This window comes from Panthera tigris, chromosome C1 (genome assembly GCF_018350195.1).
Source record: "Panthera tigris isolate Pti1 chromosome C1, P.tigris_Pti1_mat1.1, whole genome shotgun sequence".
Taxonomy (NCBI): Eukaryota; Metazoa; Chordata; class Mammalia; order Carnivora; family Felidae; genus Panthera; species Panthera tigris.
This window is the reverse complement of record NC_056667.1, coordinates 178,910,878-178,924,203: the sequence shown is the minus strand read 5'-3', so window position 1 is coordinate 178,924,203 and position 13,326 is coordinate 178,910,878. Positions and strand designations below refer to the sequence as shown.

The 13,326-nt window shown below is 33.9% G+C and overlaps 1 long non-coding RNA gene across 1 annotated transcript; it reads right to left on the bottom strand.

The window, feature by feature from the left end:
* Window positions 1-344: 344 nt before the first annotated feature.
* Window positions 345-12,922, bottom strand: LOC122241405. Its single transcript, XR_006221519.1, has 3 exons — window positions 12,858-12,922; window positions 3,776-3,833; window positions 345-520 (listed from the first exon to the last, which is right to left on the bottom strand). It is a non-coding gene; the product is annotated as an uncharacterized LOC122241405 (long non-coding RNA).
* Between the last annotated feature and the right edge of the window lie 404 nt (window positions 12,923-13,326).

Here is a 13,326-nt window from a genome sequence, read left to right as displayed (position 1 = left end):
ATAACATTCTCATCATTGTTTTAAAGTAAGAAAACTAAAATGTCAACTTTTAGGTAACTCAGCATGTGGGAAATTTTTATAGTCCAATTTTTTGCAATTTGTGTGGTCACAAAAGACTGCTAAGCCCAAAGTAGTTAACCTCTACGTGATAATCCTTCAGAAGAATCAATAATTGTGTTTCAGTTGAAATAATTTCCATTATAAATGCTGCTGTGCTTAAAAATTTCTCTTTACAAATCATCAATTTACCTGATGTGAATTTGTCTTTGTTTTTGTTTTTTTTTTTTTCTTTTGTAAAATGCACTCCCTGGTACATAAAATTCACTTTTACCATTGTTTTCAGTATAATGGATTTCTCTGCACTACAGACTTCATTACAGTTTATTGGAACACCAAGAGATGCATTTAAATGTGCTACTACATGACAGCATGGAGGAGAATTGAGCAAATGGGATGCCTCCTCAATTTATACAGCTAAAATCTTTCCAGTTAGTTGAAGAATCCAAAATCACCATTGAATCTAAAAAAAAATCAAAAAATAAGAACATGTTAGGTAAGACAATACCTAAGGTCTAAATAAGTGTATGGAACTTAAAAATTATAATCTAACATGACTCTTCAAAGATAATAACTATGAATATTTAGATATTTAGGAGACTAATGATTTCAGGACTTGAAATTAAAAACATCTTTTCCATTGTGTTTACCTTTATAAATAATATCACTGCATGCATATTGGTATTTGTATTATTTCAATCTGCGTTCTTAGCAAAATATCTTATTTTGTGCATTTCACCCAGTTCTATTTGGAATTTGCACTAGTAAAAATGATAATAGACAAGACAAAATTAATTGATACTCCCATTACATTGCTAGTTTCATACATATGGAGAATCACATATTGAGAGTCAAATATTTATATACTACAGTGTCTGTTCTCTTATCTCAGCACTGATGGCTTGTTAGATATTGTTTCTGGAAGCTTCCTAACCCATTGAATGATTAAATTGCAGCTTACTTTGTGTTGTAATATATTTAAATCCTTAGGGTACAGCTTCTTAGAGCTTCTGATCGGAAAACATTTCCTGGACGCACTTTATATCCATTATGTATAGATTACAATGGATTTCCAATAAAGTAAGATGAGCCAACCATTAAACTCATGTATGACAAATATAAAACAACTTTGCTTATTCTAGCTGCAAACCATCACCATTTGTCAAATGTGTGTGATGGGCCAATGCAAATTCCTGTGTGGTGCACACTAATTACATTAACTGTGTGCTCAAGATTTTTGAGAATAAACTTATTTAAATCCTTTATGCATTACAAAAACATCTGTTCATATTACATCAAATCTTTTGTTTTCTGTTGGCATATATGTCACTAAGATACATTTTTATAAGCTATAATTTACTTCACTTTGTGGATGTTACTGGTTATTAAAATAGCAAAATTATGTACAAATTGGTAATAAAATGTTGATAATAAGCCATATATATAATATACATACATATAATATATAATCCACCCAGCAAATTTAATATTTGCCCTAAAATTTTGATTTCTGTAAAAGTTATTTAAATCAGAAGATTCTTTGTCTTTGAGAATTAGTGCTAGACAACACAGTGGTATCATATGCAATACTTTTAATCCCCATAATACTGTTGCAATTCTATCCCATTGTTTTATAGATGCATAGTCTGAGGGCTAAAAGATTAAGCAGCCTACTCAAAACTCATAAAACTAGCGAATGTCAGCGTCAGGTTTCAGATCAAGGTCTGTTGATTTCTAATTTTTTTTTTATCTTCCCTAGGAATCTGCCTCTCAGAACTGAAAATGTGACCTGAAATTCATTCATATCAGGATCAAAGCATCTTCAAGTAAGGTAGATTACCAACAAATTGCCAACACCAGTGCTCTGGGTATATTTAAAGAATTGTTCCTCTGGCATTCTAGTTTATCACTGGATTTTTCTTCTGTAAACATAAAGATCTATTCTCCTTGTCTGTGAGGGTTTTTATTACAATATGGTCAGTAAAGACATCTTGATGTACCATCTGGAATTAAAGAGAATTGAAGGGAAAAAATGAAGAAAGTTTGAAAAACAACCAAATCGATGTCGTGTAGAAAAAAAAATGCTTCAGGTGGGATGTAATTGAATAAAGACATACATAGTATAGATAATGTCAATGCAAGTTATTGCTTTTTGCACAATGTGTGTGAGACTTGAGAAGCCACATATATAGAGTAAAATATAAGTTCAAATGAGTCAAATTCTACACAAAGGTGGCTTTTAGTCATTTTGGGTTAGTCTATTTTTTAGACTAGCTTCCCAAGTGCTGAACAGCAATTAGGATTTTAACTTGCCTAACAGTTAAAATAAACTTTTTAAATAAAGTCTAATCTTTTGCAAAACTGATGCCACAAAATCAAATAACTATAATCATTTCATAGAATTTTTTGATGTTAGTCTAGTAGTTGTTAAATGTCAAATTCTAGCAACTTATTTAATATAAAATTAAAAGCCCCTCATTTCCACACTGCAAATATATCAAAATGAATTTAAAAATATAACAATATTTCTTTCCTTTTTTCTTCCTTCCTTCCTTCTTTCCTTCCATCCGTCCTTCCTTCCTTCCATTACTCAAGGGAGTATCCAGGAACTCTTATGCATGATCTAACTTTGCTGCTTTTACCCTCATAATGACTTGAAAAATTGGTGTTATTATATCCATTTTAAGATGACAAAACAGTCTCAGGAATCTTAATCGATGCAAAGTTACATAAATATATGACCTTAATTATTATTTCAAGCTCACATAAATATGTTAATGGTAGATTTGAATTCGAGTTTACTTAACTTCAAAGCTAACCTTTGAGCACCTGGGTGGCTCAATCAGTTAAGCATATGACTCTTGATTTCAGCTCAGGGCATGATCTTGGGTTGGTGAGATCAAACCCTGCCTTGGGCTCTGCACTGAGTATGGAGCTTGCTTGGGATTCTCACCCTCTCTCTCTGCCCTTCCTCTGCTTGCTTATGTGCACTCTCTCTCACTTCCAAAAAAAAAGAAAAAAGAAAAAAAAAGCCAACATTTGTTCTTTACTTTGCACTCTTATTTTAGTTGTATAATAATTCCTATAAAAGTATGCAAATAGTGTGCAAATTCTGAATTTACACCACCATATATGCTATATTAAATGAGTAATGTATGTGCAGTACTCTGAAATACATGCGTATCTTCTGGAAGTATACCATATTATTCTCATTTTTGATGGTCTCAAATCCAGATTGGAAAACATGGCATTTAAACAAATAATCAATCTAAAACAAAGAGCATGTAAAAATTCCATATAGCTGGGGCTGACAATAAATGCCCTAAATATGTGGGGGTACCACAAAAACTTCAATGGAGAGAGGCCTTACAGAATGGCTATAATTACATAGTCATAAAGGAGGAAGTAGTGCTTTCAAAGGAACCTGGTGAAGAGAGTTATTAGTATGGATAAAAGGGGAACATGGCTGAGAATTGATAGAAGTGAGAGTATGGAGGACTTAAATGCTACCTGGTAATCTGAACTTCATTTTGTTGTGGTGAATATTCATTAGCATGTTATTTTACAGAAAGTTGGTAATAATTAAAGAATTTTGTAAGCAGTATTCAAGAGAAAGTGGCTTAAGAGAATATCAATACTCTAGTTAGAAAGCATAAAATAATGTGGACTTAGCATAAAGTGGTAGATAGAAATGGATAGACAGAACTAGACGACTTACCCTGGAGCTCTTTGTCCATGCCCTAGTTCCCTCTTCCAGGTTTTGGGCTGCCTTAAATCTAAGCCAGGGATAGCAGAGAAAAAGTAAACAATAAACTCATAACTAATTTGGTAGTCAAAATAAAGCTAGAAATGGATATATGTAGTGTAGTGAATATTTATTTAGTATCCCATTTTTGACTTTCATAATGGTTATGGTGAACCATTATGAAGGGCATATTGAGAGGGCCATTATAAAGGGCAAAGCTAGGAGACTATATGTGTATTTCAGGGAGAATCAGTAATGGAGTAGACATTTACAGGGATGTGGAACCAGATAAAGATAATATAAGGTTTTGAAGCTATCTGGGAGAAGTATTACAAAACATAAAATTTTATACTCTATTTCTTTTTTTTTAATTTTAAAATGTTTATTTATTTATTTTTTGAGAGAGAGAGAGAGGGAGAGAGAGAGAGAGAGAGAGAGAGAATGAGCAGGGGAGGAGCAGAGAGAGAAGGAGACACAGAATCCAAACAAGCTTCAGACTCTGAGACGTAAGCACAGAACACGATGCAGGGCTCAAACCCACCAACTGCAAGATGATGACCTGAGCTGAAGTCAGACGCTTAACTGACTGAGCCACCCAGGCACCTCCCTATTCTCTATTTTTATGAGTTTGACCATTTTAAATACCTCATATAGGAACAATAAACTGTAGACATATGCTTGACAATATTGTGCCTACACTTAACAATGCTGTAGTGTGTTCTTAAACATTTGTTAAAAGGGTAAGTCTCAAACTAAGTATTCTTACACAATTAGAAAAAAAAAAAAAGGCTATCCTCCTAGGTTAGAAATTGAAAATTCTTAGATTCTTCATGAATTTTAGATAACATTGGCTTTCATTTGAAAATATTATGGATAAATGTTGAGAGTCGGCCTTTATTTTTATAGCAACCAATTTACAAGCAATAATTCTAGGCTAAAATATTCATTAATGATTTAGACTGATTTTACTTTATTATATTTTATGGAAAAGGTCAGAGAGGCAACCCTTTTTGTACTTGATGTTCTCAATTGTGTTTTATATGTTTAAAGGTACCTTTTTAAAGTATGTTTGTACAGCTCTTTTTTTTAACATATACTATTACTTATTAAATGAATGACACCATGTTAGAATTTGGGGATGTGATACATGACATCCCTTGCCTCTCGTGAAGCTCATAGTGCGTTGTTGGGGAGATACATAAAATTAGGCATTTACAGAGGAATAGAATGGATGCTATCATAGGTATGAGCATGGAGCTATGGAACTTCATGGAAAGGATAGTTCTCTGGGTAAAAGTGGAAACATGGTGACAGGTTTTCTTTAAAATATAGTTTACAAGTAAAGTGTACAAAATAGTATTATACACACATATGTATATATCTACAATTTGTAAGATCTACATTTAAACAACTGCTATAGTGCAGAAAACATGCAGAAAATAATACTTAAAATGATGATGAAGACAAAAACTTTACCTACTTCATCAGTTTTTCTTGGGCCAGTCCTGCTCTCATGCTTTCAAAACACTAGCACAAATGTAGTCTCTGGGACTATGTATTTAATTTATCTCTACTCCTTGTTATTCTCATCGGTCTCACAGAATGAATAAATTGTTGAGCAGAGGCAGAACAATTATAATATTTTATGGAACCCAGTGAAAAGATTTCATAAGCTATGACCTCGTTACTTAACCACGAGAGAATGATGCTTGAACCCATTCTCTATGCCTGAAAGAGTCATATTTTATTCATTATTCTAGCAAGAATAAAGAGTTAATTTTTAAGAGTCACAGCTTATCACCTAAGGGGATGATGCTCATAAATTTTTCACTCCATATAAGGACTACTCATCATGCTCTCATGCATTATTTTATTGGAGACCCTAATGAGTCAAAAAAGCTTCTGAACTCTTCATTTGTATAGATGTGTGTGTGTGTGTGTGTGTGTGTGTGTGTGTGTGTGTGTGTGTGTATAATGGGTTTGGGGGGGAAATCTTGGACTCAGTGGTTCATAGGAAAAAATATGTTGTTAAAATATTATGTGTAAAGATTAGTTATCTTCAGATGTCATTTACTATCCTCTTGATTGCAATTTTAGCCACTATTTTCATTCACTTCTCAGTTACTCAGAGTCTAATTATCACATCTGTGAATTAGTTCATTTTGCCTTCTATGTATGCCTCCATTTACTCTTTTTACTGCTTATTTGTACCTACACCAAAAAGTGGTAAGAAACGGAGGATGAACATTACATTTGACAGTTTTCCACTTAATATCTTCCACAGTAAATTATGTAAAATGATTGGTTAAGTCACTATTTCTAGGTTATCTTTGGATTTAGTGTTTTTTTGTTTTTATGGTTCTCACTGTGGCTGGAGCTACACTAGTGGGAGAACACAAAGCTCATGCCTATGGAACACTATCAGAAAAATTACTTTTTTAACTTATACAGTGCTATTTGTCAATTATGTATCAATAACATGGGAAAAGTATCACGTTTTAAAGACTGCCTTGTGAAAGATGGAATGAGTTAGAAAGAAGAGGGTGTAGGAAGAAAAGAAAGAAAATAAAAAGCATATGTAGTTTACACAACAGTAGAAATGTGAATTACATTTTCATGCTAAGTAGTCATGAATCTGCTATATTTCAGTCATAGTGACCATCTTGACGAAAACTTAGGAGAAATAAATCAGGAATAACAGTATCAAATGAGAGATCAGCAATGTAATGTGGGGCAGAGTGGAAGGTAGCTTAGCATATATTCATAGTAGACTTTGTTTGCTGCAATAAAAAAGTTGAGTTTATTTAATTGGCATTGTTTGGTGCATTTTGGAACCTTTATCTGTAAAATTTATTTACACTGAAATTTTGAGAGATAAAATTTCATATCTGAAGTCTAATTAAAATAATGCTCATTTAATGCATATAATTACGACAGTCTCTAACATTGAATAAGTGTTCAATAAATGTTAGCCATAATTATTAGCAGAAAAAGTAAGGACCACTAGTAAGATACAAGAATGAAAAGGAAAGAAAGGAGTCAGAATAAGGTACATTTTGTAAATGGAACCCGAGCATTATCAATTGGTTAGATTTGAGGAAGATAAATAAAGAAAAAAAAAGTATGTTTTGAGCATATTCCAATATTTTGTGTCCAGGTTTTGGAAAGTAATTATTACAGAGAGGAATCTCAAGAAGAAGAATTAAATTAGAAGAAAAATGTTTGTATTCGTTAGAATAGGCTAAATTTCAGTGGCTTAGCACAGTAAAGATTTAATTAACACGTAGGTTCCAGCAGGTCCTCAAGGCAGCAGTTTTCTATGCACAGCAAGGGAGTCTGCTTCAATCTCGCACCTCCATCATACCAACACAAGACCCCTCACAATTATGTAACACAGCATGGAGGACTTTATCATTTTAAGCCAATATATGTGCTCTCCTTCCCTCCTGTGTACTAGATTACTTGGCCCTACTAATACTGAACTTGGCCTATGTGACTTGTGTTAGCCAAAAGAATATTGGCAAAAGTCAATAAAGGATGGGCCTGCCGGGTACTTTGGCAGTTTGGCAGGGCCCTTTGCTCTCCTGCCATCTTTATTAAAAAGCATTCCCCAGGAGCTGTCGTCCTTTCATTATGTGCTTCCAGACTGAAAGCAAAGAACATGCAAGCCTAGCTGATCTCGCACTGGCTCATAGTTTCAGCAAACGGAAAGCAAATATCTTTATATGAAAACTTCGACATTGGGTTATTGCATAGTATTATTGCTAATCAGTTCACTGATCAATACATAATTAAGAACACATAAGTGGATTTTGCACTGGCATCAAATGCTTTAGCCCAGAAGTGACACAGGTCACTTTAATGCACAGTTAGTTGGTAATAGTTTTTTTTCTTATTTGACATTGAGATATAATTCACAAACCAATAATTTTTTCTACTTAAATTATACAATTCAGTAGTTTTAGTATATTCACAGAGTTGGACAATCATAAATAACATTCAATTTTAAAATATTTATGTCTTTCTCCATAAGGAACCCCATATGCATAATCAGTCACTCCCATTTTCCCTCAAACTATTTCAGCTGTAGGCAACTACTAATCTATTTTTGTTCTCTTATAATTTGCCTATTTGAAACTCAAATAAATGGGACTAAATAACTGTGGTAATTTGTGACTGGCTACTTTTATTTGGCGTTCATTATTTTTTCTAGGTTCATTCATGTCATAGCATGTATTAGTATCTCTCTCTTTCTTATTGCTGAGTAATATTCCATGCATGGACATACCACATTTTGTTTACCCATTGAACAAGTAATGGACATTTGGACCATTTCCGCCATTTGGCTACTATGACTATTGTAGCTATGAACATATTTTACAAGCTTTTGTGTGAACATATGTTCCCATTTCTCTTCAATATATACATAGGAATAGAATTGCTGGGACATATGGTAACTCTGTTTAATCTTTTGAAAACAGCTAGATTGTTTTTCAAAACAGCTACATCACTTTACATTCCCATCGTCAGTATATGAGGATTCCATTTACGCCACATCCTTGTGAGTACTTATTATTATTTGACTTTTTGATTGTAGTCATCCTAGTGGGAGTGAAATGGTATTTCATTTTGTTTTAGATTTACATTTCCCTGATAGTTAATGATATTCAGCATCTGTTCATGTGCTTATTGGCCATTTGAATATACTCTTAGGACAAATGTCTGTTCATGCCCTTACCATTTTTCATTGCATTATTTGTTTTTATGTATTTTGAGTTATATTATTTAGGTATTATTGATACAGTCCTCTTATTAGATGTATGATTGCAAACACTTTTATTTCCAATGTTATGATTTGTCTTTGTACTTTCTTAATGATGTCTTTTGCAGGAAAAATAAATTTATTTTGATGAATTCCAGTTTACCTGTTTTTGTTTTTTTTTTTGCATGTAGTTTTGGTGTCATAGTCAAGGAGGATATTCTTAATTCAAAATCACAAAGACTTACTCCTATATTGTCTTCTAAATGTTTTATAGTTTTAGTTCTTATATTTACGCCCAGATTCGCTTTGAGTTAATACTAGTAAGTGGAGTAAGGAAGGGGTGCAACTTCATTCTTTCATGTGCAGATATATAATTTTCAAAGCATCGTTTACTGAAAAGATTTTTTTCTATTGAATAGCCACAGAATCTGTGTCAAAAATTTATTTTCTGTAAATGTGATAGTTTATTTCTAGATGTTCAATTCTATTCCATTAAACTGTTTGTCTATCTTGAGGCCAGTACCATACCTTTGTAGTCAATTTTGAAATTAAGAACTAGGAGTCTTTCAACTTTGTGCTTCCTTTTCCAAATTATTTTGGCTATTTAGGGTATCTTGCAATTCCATATATATTTTAGAATGAAGTTAGCTTGTCCAGTCTGTGAAGAAGCCAGCTGAGATTTTGATGGGGATCACATTGAATCTCTAGATCTATTTATGGAACGTTGTTTTCTTAACAATATTCAATCTTTCAGAATGAAAGAACAAGGGTGTCCTACCATTTAGTTAGGTCTTCTTTAATTTTTTTTCAACATTGTGTTGTGATGGTCACAGGATGAATTTTCACTTATTTTGTTAAATTTAATTTAATAATTCTTAAATTTTTTAAAACTTACTTTTGATGTTATTGAGAATGGGAATGCTGGCTTAATTTCATTTTTGGATTGTCCATTGTTGGTGTATAGATACAATTAATTTCTTACCTTGATCTTATATTCTGTAACCTCACTGAATTTGCTTATTTTTAAATGGTATTTTAGTAGTTTCCTTATAATTTTCTATATATAAGATCATTTCATCTGCAAATAGAGATAGTTTTATTTTTTCTATCCACTATGGCTGCCTTTTATTTCATTTTCTGCCTAACTTATCTGGCTGAAACCTGCAGTACAATGTTAATGGAAATGCATCCTTGTTTTGTTATGATATTAGGAAAAAGCCTTCAGTCTTATATCATTTAGAATAATTTTAGTTGTGGAAATTTCATAGGTCCTTTTATCAGGTCAAATAAGTTCCTTTGAATTCCTAGTTTATTGGATGTTTTAAATTATAAAAGGGTATAGAATTTGGCAAATCCTTCTTCTTCATCTATTAAGATAGTCATGAGCAGGCCCCTGGGTGGCTCAGTTGGTTAAGCGTCCGACTTCACCTCAGGTCATGATCCCCAAGTTCATGAGTTTCAGCCCTGCAGCGGGCTCTGTGCTGGTAGCTTAGAGCCTGGAGCCTGCTTCAGATTCTGTGTCTCCCTCTGACTCTCTGCCCCTGCCTGGCTTACACACACAACTCTCTCTACTCTCTCTCTCAAAAATAAATAGACATTTAAAAAGTTAAAAAAAAAGATAATCATGGAGGTGTTGGCCTATATTCTAATGATATGTTGTAGCACATTGATTTTTCAAATGGTAAAATAACCTTGCATTCTTGGAACAAATAAGTTATGTTGCATATTTCTTGTTTTAATTTGTTGCTGGGTTAGTTTGATAGTTCGTTGAGAATTTTTGTGTCTTTATTCATGATATTGATCTGCGTTTTCTTATTTTGTGTACAACGATTTTTTTCCAGTTTGGTATCAGTATAATAGTGATCACATAGAATGAGTTGGGAAATGTTGCTCCATCCTTATGTTTGGCAAAGTTCACAAATGAAGCCTTTTGAGCCTAAGTTTTTCTTTGTGGGAAGATTAGAAATTTATGATCCATTATCTTTTCCTGTCATAGGTCTATTTAGCTTTTCTCCTGAGTCAGTGGTGGTAGTCTGTCTTTCTAGTAATTTGTCCATTTCATCCAAAACAGAACCAACAATATAAATTAGTAAGTTATATAGAAATCAAATTGGTTGGCATGAAGTTTTTCACTGTATTCTCTTATAATTGTTTTATTCCTGTAGATTGAGCATGATTTTCCTCCTGGATTCCTGATTTTAACAATTTATCTTTTTTTTCTTGATCAATCTAGATAGTTGTGTCATTTTGTTGACTTTTACAAAGAATTAACTTTTGACTTTGTTGATTTTCAGGACTGTTTCTCATTACATCAATTTCATTAACATCTGCTATATTCTTTTAGTATGTATTTCTGCCTGCCATACTGTCCTCGTCCAGATTTACATGTTAGTATGGTAGGCAGAATAATGGGCCCCCAAAGGTGTCTGCATCCTAAATCCTAGAACCTGTGAATTTGATAGATAACACAGAAAGGGGGAATTACTGTTATAGATGGAAACAAGACTATGAATCAGCTCTAAGATATCTGGTTCCCATCCAAAAAACCTGTGTGTAATTTTTCAGAGTCAATCATAGGTGATTACAAAGTTGACTCACAGCCAGTGCATTGCAGTTTCCAAAAAGAAATGCAATCAAGAACTCAGACCCCTCTGGATGACCATGTTGATTTTGGGTTTTTTTTTGTCTTGTTTTTTTTTTTTTTTTTTTCATTCTTATCCCAGATGCCTGAATTCAAGGCTTCTCTTGAGGAAAGACTCCCTCAGGTACTTCTGTCAAGGAGGAGGAGGAAACTATGGACGGACACTTTTTACAACTCTGAGCCAATACTTTTTCACTCCTAGCCCTCCCTCCTTTCTCTTCTCTGGGCCTCGATGGCATAAAATTGCCAGAACCTTTTTGTTTGGGGGATTCCTTGGCCGCAGGACAACCCCCCTATCTGTGCTAACCCACCTTAGTTTCCACAGGTATGCCATTCCATGGCGGGATATGGGAGGGAGAGAAGTCTGCAGTTTCTCCAGGTTTAGACCCTTGCTTCCACCATGATTAAAGGACATGCTCTTTTATTTTAGCTCATTGGTTTTAATTGACAACTCTGACACCTGGCAGGTCAGCTCTTCCTCCAGCTCAGCTGAGCTCTTGACAAGTTGACTTTAAGGTATGGAGATTAGGCTGGATTACCCAGGTGGACTCAATGTAACCACAAAAGGGTCTTAAAAATGGAAGAAGAAGGGTGCAGAGATCATAGAGAATATGGAGGAAGAGGAACCAGGAGCTAATGCGGGCAGCTTCTGGGGACTGCTGGACAATAGATCAGATTCTTTCCTAGGGCTTTCGGAAAGTAATGCAGCTGTGCTGACTCCTTAATCTTAACCCCGTGAGAGCTGTATCGGATTTCTGACCTACAAAAATGTAAGTTTAAAAACTTTGTGTTGTTAAGCAACTAAGTTTTGATAGGTTTTTTTTTACAGCAACAGAAAACTAATACATGAGATCTCTAAGCCATATATTCGATTCACTTCACTTGTATGCAAGAGAGTCATCTCTTCATGACTTTTCTGTTTTATACTCAGTTCATTTCATATTTTACGTGATGTTTTCCAAGGAGCCATGTGCCATAAATTCATATAGCCCAGGGTTTTCTACTTCTCCCACAAAAAATTCTAGGCAACAGATTGGTGGTGGGGGTGTGGGGATGTGCAAAATGAGTGAGGGGGATCAAGAGATACAAACTTCTGGATACAACATGATTTCTGGGATTGTAACATAGAATGTGGTGACTCTGGTTAATAATACCTTATTGAATATTTGGAAGTTAAGAAAATAGATCTTAAAAGTTCTCATCACAAGAAAAATAGTGTTACTATGTGATTAATGTTAACTAGAATTATTGTGGTGATCATTTTGTAATATATACGTACATCAAATATGTTGCATACCTGAAAGCAATACAGTGTTATATGTCACTTTTATCTCATTTGAAAAAAAGAAATTCTAGGCAACAAGTGCATCCTATTGAGAAATCCCATCTGAAAGTTCTTCTGCTTGTCAAATCTGTCATTAGTGCGTTTAAAAGGAAAGGAGACTGGATCAGCTGTCTTCATTCTTTCATTCAGGCTCTCTTTTCCATAACTAGGGACAATGTATTACAGCGTATTCTGCTTAATCTTTTCCTTCTGGACCCCTGTTTTTTACTTTGTAGGCTATGTCTGTAGATGTTTTTCTCTAAAGGATTTGACAATTGAACTTTATAGTAACCCTCTAGCAAAGTATTGTACAAATTCTACTGCCTACCTGATTATAATCTTGACCCAAGCAGCCAGGAGAGTGTTGGGATTCCCAGTATAGGTAGAATGGCTTAGAAAGAAAAAAACAAACAAAAAAACAAACAAAAAAGTTCAGATAAAACAACTCCAGGATCTCTATTTAAGTTGACTACATCTGGTGATCAAATGGGCAAAGTATTTCCAATATACTGCAGGAAGTACAAAGTGATTTTGGCAAGCCTTGGACAGAGATAATACTCTGATGAAATACAGACATCTTTGTGGGAATATGAGTGGGATTACAATGTGTCACTTGAGAGATGTTATCTCAAAAAAGAAGGCGGTAAAGCAAAGTAAGGCTGACAGATTTCAGGACTTGTATTAATTTTGATGGCATATCTCAATTTTCATTCACTCCTAACAATAGGCAAGGGGACATAGGCATTATAATTTATAAAATATAGAAGTTTCCAAAGCTTTCCCCTCCCTTCTATCAT